Raw genomic sequence first — 13,184 nt, 5'->3', positions numbered from 1 at the left:
GATCATCTAATCTAAGGGCTGGACGAGCTTATTGGTCTTGTTCCGATACAGTTTCCGGTGCTTAAAGCTGAAGAAAAAAAGTTGCAGGGGCCCTTTAAATACCAAATTACCGAGACAAATTTTGGGTAATTAATGTGGAACTTTTGCCGCCAACGCAGTTACTACCCACAACGTCGACTTCTCCCTCGGAACTTGACACAAACACATTTTAAACGTGATATCTAACTAAAAGCAAAGTTTCACCTTCAATGTTGATATATGGCGAAAACTCTGCACAACTCTGAAGAATATCGAATAATTTGTCCCAAAACTAGTGCTCTGTCCAAAAAGTTCAAACGGCCCTTCGTTTAACGACAACGATGGTTGAAACGCTCAGCTTTCTCGTGTGGGAGCATCCGCTGTCGTTGGGGTTGTGAGCTTTGATGGTTTTTGACTTTGATAGTTGCGGTTTTGACTTTGCTTTCGCCATTTGCTCTCGCTATTTGCCGAGAAAGCTTCGCGTTTCAACCATAGTTGTTGTTAGCCGAAGGAGCGTTTGAATTTTTTCGTCAGGCTTCATGTGCCTGCTCCCAAACTGCCCCGACCGTGTCGGAATGGCGCAGTCGGATAGACGTCGGCTTCATAACGCAAGGGTACGAAGTTCGATTCCAACCACGGGAAGCGCTTTTTTTTTAATTGTGTCGCTTGATGTGCCTTCGCTTATCGTCATCTTCGTTTTGTGAAACCCTATGTGTAAAGCTGGCTTTTCTGCAGTGTGGTTTTGGTGACTGACAGTCGTCATCAGAAAGGAATAGAAAGCTTCGCTTTAAAGTTCGTTACGTCGAAACGGGCGCCTTCGTGGATACAGTATAGCAGCGAACGACGATCGAACCAGTATGCGCGGCCTGAAGGGAGGACTGTCACCGCAGGATTCCGTAACGTGATGTGACGTAAAGCTGGACAGGGCCGCAGCCATGAACTGTTTCCCCAGTATGTATACGTGACACAGCTTTCGCAACGCCTTTGCTATGGCTAGGCACGTGCTACGTGCTCGAGGTGCTCTGCTGATACGAACTGCACAGCGGGCACGTCTTCATTACTCGCCAGAGGTGTTAGCACACAGAGACAGGTACCTCTTGAAGTAACTATGCATGGGCGTAACCTTTTGGTTCTGTTATCCTCTTACTTTCGATGCGGAATACCACGATTGGCCTGAAAAGGATATATGAAGAGGTATCAGAAGTGCCCCGACTCCGAAGTAGCGAAGCGTACACAGCCGGCCGATGGCGTTGCCGGCGCAGGCGCGTTCATGGATGAGCTGGTTACCAGCGCAGCTCGTTCTATTAGTGTGTGGCTCGCTTTAGACGGCAATAATTTTGTTTTCTACCCGAAGCTGCGCTCTCAGTTCGAAAAATACTTCGACAGCCACATAAAAGTCTGGGTTGACCGGATGCACAGTATGCAACAGTCCGCAGAAAACGCATTTATAAAACGCCCTCGAATGACAGCCGGAAAGAACGGGTAGATAATTTTCTTGTTCATAGCGTCGAGGAGAACGACGGCTGATTGAAGTAAACCCCGCTGCAACGCTTGTACAGGCTCAAACTCTGAGCTTCGAGATGCACGTCTAGAGATGGCGCTCTTGTGAAGTAATATTTCATACCGCCACGAGCAGGTGTGGTGGCTTTGCGACACCTTCACTGGACATCCACTTTCGCGCAGCCGGGACGGCGAGTGAAAATTTTTAGGCGACCTTCTTATCGATTTTGTTTATTGATTTAACGTAGCGAGGCGAAAGAAAGCCTAATTATATACTCGCCCCCAATCTGTAGCAAGCCCGGCAGTTAGTGGGGCTAACTTATTCGGTGTTCATAACTTCCTCTGTCTTTCTAGCTGAAGAGAGTAGAATTCCATGTAGCTTATTAATCGAATGTCTCATGAACTGATACCCGAAATGCAGTGGAGTGGAGCACGAATATTCAAGGCCAAAAGAAAAAAGAACGACGGGCCCGGGCTTCCAGATTGACCTGTGGCGGTGCAGGGATTTAGTTAGGATTCCCGACAGACTTGCAAATCCATACATGCTGCGCAAGTACTCAACTATGTGAACATATTTCGAAATTAATTCGCGTGTTAGCGATGCAGCACGAATACATTCTCCCCTCCCCTCATCCGCGCTCGTAGCGACAATGCTCACTCGCAGCAGCGCGCGCGCGCTGGGGTGAAAAAAGCCCGTGGGGCGGAGTGAAAGACCGGCGGTGTCGGCTCCGCGCAGGAAGGCGCTCGCTCCAATCGCGGGGTCAATTAAAAGCTTTACTCTCCGCACTTGACGCTCCGCTGTCTTCATCTTCGGAGGGCGTACACGTCCCAACACCTGCAGAGGCGCATGCAGGAAGCCAGTAAATCTGTCAGAAAGTTGTTGCTCCAGGCCGACCGCCATAATTGGTCATACGGGGGTCGTAAAGCAAATGCGCCGCTCTTCTGAGCTCAAACAATGGCGCAGGGGCGCCGACGCGCCCAGGCTTTATTATTATCGTTCGCTTTATGACTCTTTTTAAGAGTGCCAGATTAAAACGAGCGCTGCTCGCCCGTTGGCGTTGCGAAGAGCGCACGAGGGAAACGCGAATCCCACGCACGCGTGCGAGTGCAGAAGGAAGAACAAGCCTGCGGGGGGTAAGGGCGGCCCCAGTCGTCGTCGGCGTACGGGAGAACTTGGTGGCGCGCCGAAGCCACAGGCGCCGTCGAAAATCTAGCCTGGAAGAGAAAAGCGCGTCGCGCACACGACGACCCGTCTCGGCGATGCCCCAGTGTAGTGCCGACCGAAACCATACGTCGCCGCTTTCAAAGCATCGGGACAATGAACTCGCGACCGCGCACAGGCCTTCATTTTACACTGCAGTGTTAATGATTGGGTTTATGGCGTTTATTTACAGCGGTCCCGGCTTGCTTGGTGCACAGGCGCCTTGGCGCCTTTACGCGCCCTCTGCCGTTATCCTCCCAGTTGTAGACCCTTTCACCCAAGCGATAAGCGTTCGCCGCACTGCAGCCACCCCATGTACCACGTGTGTTCGCACCATGCGGCTCGGTGGCTTGTTTTCAATATAACATGCGGGCGACCCTGTATTCCTGGAGCGGCCACCCGTGGCGAGGAGGCAGGCACATTGCCGAGTGGAAAATCCGCCGTTCAAACAGCTGCGCCTGGGTGCGTGTATCATCACACTGTGGCACCTGCAGCCTTGTGAAGGCTGGCGCTCGCAGTGTGCGATCGGTGAAAGCTGCCATAAAAAGAGTGTTTCCACGAGATGCGCGATTCGAGTTGGCAGGCCGGCAGCTGTGAGGGGGACTATACGCACACCTCGACGTGGAGCTCTGCTAGTCGACGCGAGATTATTGCGCGATGATGAGGAGCAAGCAAGCATGATTTTCGGCATGTCCGCGAAGGATGCCAACCCGAAGGTTCGAACTCTTTCTAAATGCGAAAAGGCACGGAGGTGATAACAGGCTTTCACGCTACGGCATTTTCTGAGTTTTCAATTGCTGCCGCGGCGAGTGGTATATATGTTTTCACGGCACTGTAATTTACCGATACAGGCGAACTTGGTTTCCCACTCGAGTGTCCCTTCAATTATTTCGACAGCTCTGCAAACTATTTTTCTCTCTCGTGCTTTACATTTTCATTTATCCTCCATTTCTAAATGTGGTCCTTCATCTTCTGATCGAGTCTGCAAGTCTCCTTTCTAGGGTCCCTTCCTTCTATAATTACGACAAACTCCTATTTCACCGCTAATTTATAATTTAGTGCGTCCATGCTATCCTATTTTCGCTCATTAAACGAACAGATTAGTTCTGAAGCGTTATAGTCTAATCTCCTGCTCCTCTTTTCTCGCTGATTGCGAGTTCACTTTCTTTTTACTAGTTTCCTCCTTTCCCCTCTTAGAGCTGTATTAATTCTGCTCTTCAGCGTCGTGTGATCGTTACTCTTTATCACAAAGTGCATAAAAATCCAGTGAATGCGCAATATTCCAAAGTTTCGCATCACTCTACGCCACTATACGTGTTTTTATCGTATCTTTGCATTGAATTTCCCTCTTACAATCGTGCACTGAGTGTTCACCCCGATCCTTACTGATCCGGCATCCTCGTAGAAACTGTCAGTGGTCTCATGTAGAAGTTCGTGCACTGGCTTGTGCACGAACTTTCAAGTAGTATCTCCTATTTAACTTGGTCACAACGGCTGCTAGCCTTCCACTGACAGTAAAACTCCTCTTCATTGTCGTCTAGGTGTCCTAGCGTATCAAGAATCGTATACCTTAAGCTCCTTTAACTATTTCCGGAAGCTCTGCTCTGGAAGAAGCCCAGTGTTCAGCAATTAGAACCATCGCAATTTCTTTGGAACGCACTGAGAAAATGTTGCGACATGTGAAAACGGTGGTGAACCCCCTCCGACCCTTTTTAGTTTACTTTTTCCCCGTCGCATTGTTCTCCGGTGCGCTCCTCTCGACGACCGCCACGCGGTGGCGCGAGTGCGCTAAATCAGTGGCGACACGCAGCGGTCAGTGCCAGTGCGAGCAGCGGGGACAGACAGGGGGTTTGGACGGTTGCAGGATTGGGTCAACCCGACAAGCCGCTGCGTCCTTGTCACACCAGGGCCCCGGCTGTCAGCCACTGGGCACGTTTGAGGAATCGGTATGCGGCCACAGTTCCCAGCGAAGGCGACCGGGCCTCGGACCAAGTAAACGCGCAAAACGCATCGGCCGGTCCCGGCAGCCGCATAATCTCTAATGCGAGAAACACGGTGCATGTGCCTACAACAATTCAGACTTGCACCGCAGCTGGAAACAGCAGCAAGACGCAAAAACAACGCCTAGTACGGGCAAGAAAAAGAAGGAAAAAAGAAGCGTGTATAAATCATTTCTATGGCCCTTGCCGCCTCAAGCTCCCCGCGAGGCTCCTCCGCATAGCGCCTCCTGCTTTTTGTAGTTTGGCGCCGCGGGCAGGCCGCCCGGTGCGGGACGCCCTTCGCCGCGGGATGGCGCTCGGGCGGCTCCGCCAAGAGTCATATATTAGAATCATTGTCCCCGGTCGACAGACTTTCGATTGATATCGCGGTTTCTCATGATTTAGGCCTCGTGACCGCATCGCCGAGCGCCTTTTTCTTTGTGTAACGCTTCAATTTCGGTTCCTGCCAGCCCACGCTTACTCTCGCTCCTCGCGATACCTTTTTGCCAGGCTTGCCCTGTTCATGTTTCTCTTCGGGCTTGTTCTAATCGGGTGGGTCTTCATCGCGGTAGATCTGCAGCACAGACGCGGCGCCTTTCCGACTCGTGCGCGAACCAATGCAAGCTCTGGGCGCGTCACTGGCGCGTGATCGCGTGAACTGTCTTAGCGGGAACAAAAGGCGATCCTTTAACACACTTCGACGCATGAAGTAACCTATGGAGCTTAACTGCACCGTCTACCTTTGGGATAAGCCCCGATTCTTCGCAGAGCGAAACTTGGTGTTGTTCCCATCTATTGTCGTGTGTGCTCGCGTTTATTTCGTCGCTACAAACCGCACCTTTGCAAACTGAGCAAATAGGTGAGCGAGAAATAGATTTGAAAGGGGTTATTGTTCCGAAGAAACAACCACCCGCGTATTTTCGGCAAGGTTTAGGCGTTTTGATTAAAGCCATTGAAAAGCTGCGATGTCAGTGATGAGAATGTAAAAAATCTGGAAAATTAACCTGTGTCTTGCCACGCAAAATTTATTACAGCACTCTGAGGTATATAAATATGCGTATGTGTCCGATGATAAGAACTGTTCTCTATGTAATTTATTTTCGCTGTACCTGGTTATCAGATTGTTATTCGTATGTGAAACAAGGATTTCTCAAGTCAAAGATATACGATGCTCGAATACCTAAGTGCCACCGAAAGGCGCAGATATATGAAGTCGCGAATGCGCGGAAAACTGTATACAGGCGTCAAGAATGACGCGTTCAGTGCACGGCGGGTTACTGCTATAAAGAGATCCCTCATTGAAGTTACAATTGCTCGCAAAAGCAAGAGCAACTCAATTTGCAGATTAAAGCCTGCGAGCGCAATGCTTAACTCTTGGTATTCTTGAAGCGCAGGAATGGTGTAGACGGAGGTCCTGATTTGCTTACATGATGAAGAAAAGTCGATAATTAAAATTTATCGCAGCCTTTAATCGATAGCATGGAAGTGCTAATTCAAAACGTTGCATGTATCGGTGCAATCAACTTCACTGTCTTTGGAAACAAGGCAAGTCATGCGAAGTTTCAAAATACACATTCCTGCGCGCATATAGAAGTTGATATTGTGAGCGACAGAACAGCAATGATTTTATGCTTGTTTCCACGCGCTAACACAAAAAGAAACACATTTTCTTTATCTACAACTAATCGGTGTCTCAGGACTCTCGGAGGAATTTAACTGAGCTATTTCTGCTCAAAACCCCTTACAAAAGACATCTATAAATTAATAAAAAAGGTGGTGGTTTAAGCGCCAGCGCTACACCTAGGCTACGTGGCGCGCCGTACTGGAAGGCTCCGGATTAATTTTGAGCACCTGCGGATCTTCAACGAGCACCGATATCTCTACACACGGGCGTTTTCATTCTTCGCCTCGGGAGGATCGGGAGGTGGGAGATTTAAGCCTCCACACGGATGCTTTTTTTGGGGGGGGGATAAAAGTTCGTTTTTTTTGTTTTTTTTTGAAAAACAGAAACTAGCTGCTCCATATGACTATGCTTGCATTTCTTTCAAGTCACCAGTGAATCTCGATTTGGGACATCAAGACAGCGCTGTACTTAGCTTAAGCCTTCGACTTAATGGAGCAGTCAGCAAATAACTAGTGTGTCATAAGCAGTGCTCTGTGAACCAAAATCCAAAGTGTGTGTGTGTGTGTGTGCGTGTGTGCGTGCGTGTGTGTGTGTGTGTGTGTGTGTGCGTGCGTGTGTGTGCGTGTGTGTGTGTGTGTGTGTGTGTGTATGTGTGTGTGTGTGTGTGTGTGTGTGTGTGTGTGTGTGTGTGTGTGTGTGTGTGTGTGTGTGTGTGTGTGTGTGTGTGTGTGTGTGTGTGTGTGTGTGTGTGTGTGTGTGTGTGTGTGTGTGTGTGTGTGTGTGTGTGTGTGTGTGTGTGTGTGTGTGTGTGTGTGCGTGTGTGTGTGTGTGTTTTCGCGCGCAGCGGCTCCTGGGCTGTTAGGCGCACCGTTGTAGACAGCTGCGGATTAATTTAGACCACCTGGGGATCATGCGCCGAAATCGTGCACGCGTGCGCTTTTCTTCTTCGCCTCCATTAGTAAGACGGTTACTGCGGCCAGGATCGAACGCGGGTCGTTGGGTTCGATAGCACAACGCATAGCCACTGTGCCATCGCGGCCGGTCTACCCGAAATGAAGTAGGTGACTGATTTTGTTCGGCTTTTTGTCACTTGAAATACATTTCGCGTCAAGAATTGGCCACCAAGAATCCTTACCAAGGAATAAATAAGGTCAGATATGTGCTTTATGGCTAATCCCGGCGTAATTGTATCGCCTGCACTTTGTCAGTCCTAATTTGAATGCCGCCGTAGAAGCAGGAAGCGGCGCAGACAGGCCTAACTGGCGACCATGACACCGCCGCTGTACTGCAGCGGCGAAGTGTCGGTTTAGGGGCACTGTAACAACGGAACGAGCGCGTGCATGCGCAGTCGGGTCACGATAAAGAAACGCAGGGAACATGGAATGCTACAACCGTCTAATAGCTATTGCATACGCTCACCTTGCTTTTCGCCACCACTCTCGGAAAACGCGTGCACGCGAGGGGTTTAGTTTAAGGGGTTTTTTAAAGCAAACTAGCATGGGTAAACATAGCTTAGGCTGTTGCCCAAATCACGCAAACACCACGACGCGTATCTCGAGTCTTGCTCTTTTGTTATACTTAAGGCCGTGACCGCAGGATTATTTCCTACTACGTGCACAGGTTCGCGAAAGTTTGGCACGGGAGAGGACGTGGACCACAAGGCCTTGAAAAATCCGGCGCCTTACGCCAGCCCTGCACGCGTCGCGGTGTTCAGACAAGATGGCCCGCACAGTAATGCCACTGCGGCGTAGTGAGCTCGCGCAGTGAGCTCGCGCACGACGCCACTAATTACGTCCATTGCGAGCCAGGCCGGTCGGGGGCACTCCCTAATTAGTCGCGCGAAGTTGAGGCGCTCTCGGCCAGACGGACGCACGCAGTTGAGGGATTTTCCCCTTCTCCCATTCCCGTCCGACGACCGCTGCCCGCGCGTGGGAAGGCGAAGGAAGAAGCGGACCTGGCTTTCGTTGCGCCTCCGCTGGCAAGACGAACGCGCGAACGCGTTATGTTTGCGCGGACGCACGTGGAGAGCAGGCGAGGGGCTCCGCGCCTGCTTGCTGCGCTTCCCTAATTTACGCTGCCCGCATGGGCCGGACGACAGCGCCGTTGCAAACTACTGCGCCCAGACTTTCGCTAGTGTTGACAGTAGAAGGAACTCAACGACAGGGCTTCGGCTGTTGTACTCAACTAAATGGTACATGCCCAGCCGCCTCGAGAGCCATGCCTCAGTGAGGTAGGTGTATGCCGCTCACTCAGTTATGTGAAGACATAAAGCTAAAGGGCTATAATATAAAATAAAAGCCGTGAGGCCGCGACAATGGCGCTGCTGCCGGCTGTCTTTATTTCTTTCTCTTTTCAGCCACATAGGTGCACTTAAAAATTACTAATGCCGACGCAAGGATAAGCTTATATTCCATGCTTCCTACAACGATGGCAGCCGATAATCATAGTATTCATGCAATGATGAAGTACTGAAGTAAGCGCCTTGGAGGAAGACGCGCGAGGTCTTATATCTTCTCACTGAAAACGCGGAATTTGAGAAACAACTATCGAATAACATTATTCTAGAAACCGCACACCGCACGCACAAAAACCTTCGCATAAACTGTAGAGTTGATGTGTTGGAAGCTAACGCTGCGACAACACGTTGGATATCCCGCCCGTATACGACAGGACTTTAAACAGTACACCCAAAAACGTTTTCTTTTTTTACGTTCGTGAACTTTCCACTGTTCTTAAGGATCCTGAGCATTCATTTGCGATGAAGTTAAAAAAAAATGTAGGCCACGATTGCAATACGAATCCGCACCGATCAGCTCGGTGGAACGCGGAGATCATGAGCACATATGGCGGCGATACACGGCATCTTTGCTGAGTGTGAGTTTCCGCAATGAACGCAGAGAAGAAAGTGGAGGGGTGTTCCGGCGACACCTGATACGCCCAGTGAGCTAGGGTGTAGGGCGCTGCCGTAATCGTTAACGCGATGCGCCTTCCTTTTGCCGTCAGCAACGGGTTGGCGTTTCCGCCGGTCATACGAATAAACAACGGCCAGTCGATGGTTGTGTTACATCTTGCACCCAATGACTTGTTTTCAGGAATTAGTTTAGGTTCTTTCAATTTCTGGAGCGCTTCATGTGGACACATGGTATACGGGCAACTTTTTTAAAAAGTCAATTCTTGATTTTTACCTTTTTTTGGAAAGTTCAGGCCTTCCTCAACAATATTAACTGCCCCATATGTTCTTCCACGTTTTCATCTAGATGAAAGGACCAGGCTTTCGAAAACAAGTGACGAGCGGCCACGCCCCCTTTCTGAGAACATACTGGGTGCCGCAAAGAAATACACACAAGAAAGAGGAAACGGGACAGGCGCTCCTCTTTCTTGTGTGTGTTTCTTTGCGCTACTCAGTATGTTTTTAGACCAAAACCAACACGCCCAGCAAAAAGTTATCCTGAAGCCCATTTGTAAGACCTCGCACAACGGTGGCAATCGCTCATTTTTCTTAGCTCATAATTTTTTTCTGGAAACTGAAACTGACAATTTAACAGCGCTTAGCAAGTTTTTGAAGAGCTGTCTGGCAACCAAAAGGCATGGGATTAGGTTTATTGAACGCGGGCGGCTTTCAGTGAGTGCACGTCTGTGAGGCGTGCCTGGAGATGCGACTTCAGTCCTTCGCGGTTATTTTGAGTTTCTTTGCACCATCGTGTATGGTGCTACACTGGTAAAACATGCTTTCGTGATGACTAAGCCAAAAATTTTAAAGAGCCCCGTTTTCATAGAAATCGACACACTCCAGCAACTGCTGACGAGAACGAAACCGAGAACACTTCTGCAGCGAGCACTTTAGAGAGCAGGCTTTCTCCTGATAGCACTTCATCGCAAAGACAAAATTACGCTCTGGATAATGTTGACCTTCTGCGAAGTTCCAGTGCAAGCAGCAACGCCCGAAGAGGGTGTGGAGGAGGCAGCGAGTTAGCAGAGAACGTAGTGCATCGTGATGGCGTTTAATAAAACATGGACAGGAAATTCTGTACCTACGAATAGGCATACTCAAACTACCGCCTTTGATGCTATGCTTACGTTCAACAGGACTCTGGTTCAACGAAGGCTGCGTGCACCGTGTTAATGTTCTGAAAGCATCCGGCATGTCGCAACAGTGCAACGGAGTGGCTGAGGTGGACTGTCGTTGACTGTACTTTGCCAAGAGAGAGGAAGGAGATATGCATAAAGAAAGCCAGGAAAACAAGAAAACAACCAGAGGACAGAGGAGGGCAAAGGCTGGCTCTGGCGATGGCTGTTCGGCCGGTGGCTGTTAGACAAATGATTCGGTGCAACTTGTTTTTGAAGAAAAATGAGTGCTGTTTTTCTTTGACCCTGAATATCTCGAAATTATTTTTTTTGGTACGTTTGCCCCATTACTATTAAACTTGATACGACAGAAGATTTATTTTTGACCAGCACAAAGAAACCAGCGGTGCACAGCACCTGAACTAGAATAGTACACATATACTAAATAGTTAATTTTTGCTGAGCTGTTTTCTCCTGAAAAAACAACAACAACAACAACAACTCGCTGCATTTTTAAAAATAATGTAAAAATCTTACTTATTGAAAAAGATTCTTCGTCCTAGCTATACTGCAAGAAGGCGTAACGACGGATAAAAATAAACAAACCTGAATGCGCAGTGGTTGCTAAGAAAATGGGTCTCAAATAGGGCTCAAATTACACGGGAAGTATAGGGCTTATGTCCTTAACGAGGAAATCCTCCGGGCGCCCGTAAAGGTTGATGTGTCACACGTGCCACACTTTGGCCGCATACTAAAATGCTATTAATAACAGCCCCCGGGGCCTTCATAATTTCTTATGACACTCCTTATATTGCCTCTAGAAAATGTCGCTCCAGCAGTGCATTTGTGAGTAGTAGTGAAACCGAATTTAGAAGAAATGGAAGGATACATGGAATCCTCTGGAGGTATTAGCAAGAGGCCCTAGGTCCTTCCTGCTTTGGTGGTATCAGACCACGTACATGGCGCTTGGAAGAGTTTCTCGCCCGCAATGCATGCGTGTATACTAGTGAAGCGGACTTCAAAGGGGCTAGGTGTAGAAAAGCGCGGCTTAAGCACTTATTTCACAGTTAGGCTATGTTCAGACTACCGACGCAAAAGCCATATCGTGATCTATGGACGTTTTATAAAAAACGGCATGTCACGCAGTTCGGTTGGCTGAGACATAAAATGACGTCATTCTTTAAAGTTATTACAACAGTTGCGGCAACAGCCTGAACCCGGTTTTGCCACTTCAGAGTTTCTGCTAATTTTTTTAGAGCTGGACACGTTCTTTGGTTTTTGTCAGAGAGTTGAGAGCGTCTGCGTCTCCACAGAGGAGGGGGATTAATCGTTTTGTTCCTGTCTCTGATTAGGAGGTGTAAAACTATTGCGCTTTATCGAGCTTTTCTTCAATTATAAAAAACATGGGTCAAGATTCAGAGAGTTGTTCGAACGTAAGATATCTCTAGAGCAGTTTTCAATTGGCATGCCCTTTATTTTACGTGGTAACAATTTCATGAATCTTGGCCCTGATAACCTCTTTTCTAGCCTCCTCGCATAACGCAGCACCCACACAGTGACTTAAAACTCTTTGGACTAAGAGACGAGCCTTCTAAGGTCTGTAAAGTTTTCCTTGCTATTACAAAAAAAAAAGTTCGCGGGAAGTTCTTTTTTTAATATTTGCAACATTTTCTTGCACATCGCGCTGACAACGAAACACCTTCGAATCTGCTTCACCACAACACACTTAAATGACGAGCAGTCGTTGCGATCAAAAGAGCAAGGCAGGGGGCCAAGACGAAGCCCAGTCAACGATTGTACTCTAAAAAGGTCGATATATACTACGCCCAGCGAGCATGCCACTTTGCATTGCATGATGTCTCACAGCGCAGATAAATTTTTTGAGTCAAATGGCATGAAGCCTTGTGGCAAAGCTGATTACCCGCAGTTTATTGAAGAGTTAAAGCAAACGTGTTACATCTTTTGTTCTTCGTGTTCAGGACGATGTCCAAATTCGAACAACGATTATAAGGTGGAATTATTTTACAGCGAAGCTCTATTCACCTCAGTGTCCCCATATAGCGTGCGTGGATAAATCGGCGTAGACAGGGAATTTTTCGCACTTCAGAGCTAGTGTTGATTTATTGTGGGGTTTAACGTGCCGACGCTACACAGGCGATGAGGCGCGCCGTAGTGGAGGGCTCCGGTTTAGTTATGACCACCAGCGGATTTTTAACGTGCGCCGATATTTCAAGCACATGGACGTATTGGCTTTTCGCTTCCATGATCAAAGCGGCCGCCACGACCGGAAATCGAACCAGAACAAGGTTTTTTTTTTTATTTACTTCTTGAAGAGCTTTTCTCTCTCTCTCTCTCTCTCTCTCTCTCTCTCTCTCTCTCTCTCTCTCTCTCTCTCTCTCTCTCTCTCTCTCTCTCTCTCTCTCTCTCTCTCTCTCTCTCTCTCTCTCTCTCTCTCTCTCTCTCTCCGTTGTCCTCGGGTTTGGTTTGGTGCGTGACTCAGACAGTGAGACGCCTACGACGCGGCAGGGAATCGGACAATCCCATGTTTTACACTAGAATAAAACTCGAGTCCTTCCAAATTTTATTCGGCTAATTAAGCATGCTCAATCGGAAATTACAAACAAACGTGTTTTGTTACGTGCACTCCTTTGACTTTGCCCAGCTTCGCTGGTCATCCTTCTTTACAGAGCGGAACGGCACTGGAGTTCTTTTTCTCAATACCAACAAATACGCGGTACACCTATAGCAACAGCTATTCTATTTTTTAATAACACACTTACGGTCTCTTCAGACTTTG

General features: G+C 48.5%; 1 protein-coding gene across 1 annotated transcript in view; it reads right to left on the bottom strand.

Annotated features, from left to right (window-relative positions):
* LOC144155064 (uncharacterized) overlaps positions 1 to 13,184 on the bottom strand; it is a 134,351-nt gene that overhangs the window by 53,428 nt on the left and 67,739 nt on the right. The gene's annotated exons all lie outside the window — the stretch shown is intronic.

Source organism: Haemaphysalis longicornis, unplaced genomic scaffold, assembly GCF_048455015.1.
Source record: "Haemaphysalis longicornis isolate Haplotype H1 unplaced genomic scaffold, Haemaphysalis longicornis Haplotype H1 scaffold_1, whole genome shotgun sequence".
Classification (NCBI taxonomy): Eukaryota; Metazoa; Arthropoda; class Arachnida; order Ixodida; family Ixodidae; genus Haemaphysalis; species Haemaphysalis longicornis.
This window is presented reverse-complemented; position numbering and strand designations above follow the sequence as displayed.